This window comes from Nannospalax galili, unplaced genomic scaffold (genome assembly GCF_000622305.1).
Source record: "Nannospalax galili isolate Female #2095 unplaced genomic scaffold, S.galili_v1.0 scaffold105, whole genome shotgun sequence".
In the NCBI taxonomy this organism is placed as follows: Eukaryota; Metazoa; Chordata; class Mammalia; order Rodentia; family Spalacidae; genus Nannospalax; species Nannospalax galili.
The window spans coordinates 2,347,426-2,347,928 of NW_008354502.1; positions in this window are offsets into that span (position 1 = coordinate 2,347,426).

Below are 503 nucleotides of genomic sequence, written 5' to 3' on the forward strand. Positions count from 1 at the left end.
TGTGATTTTGACATGTGAATTTGCTTTGTAATTTCTGATTCTTTTGTGAGACTCAAGCTTTCAAGTTTAGGTCTACTTCTTTTTGTAAATTGTATGTGTCTTTGTGGTTTCCTTTTTGGGCATGAAAAGCTGGTTCCTCTATGTTTCTGATTCTCTCTTTTGATTTTATATTGGTGTGGCCAGATTATTTTTGTCTTCAGGAATTCCCACAGAGGCCCAATTCAGATGAGGGTCAGATATTTTCAGGCTTTCTCCTAAGGTCTGGATCCCTCCAAGTACTATTTTGGCCTCAGGAACTTGGGGGTCGGACTGGCTTGGGAGGCTGGCCCAAGACAGATGCTGCTCTAGGGCAGCTGGTGGCTGTGCCACCCAGAGTTGCAAAGGCAGATGGGTTGGGAAGAGGCCCCAAGGCCTCCTGTGAACTGCACTGAGGAGGTTGGTTGGTCTAGATGCAAAGGATCAGAAAGAGGAAAGGTCAGCCCCCGCATCCCAGAAAGAGGCTG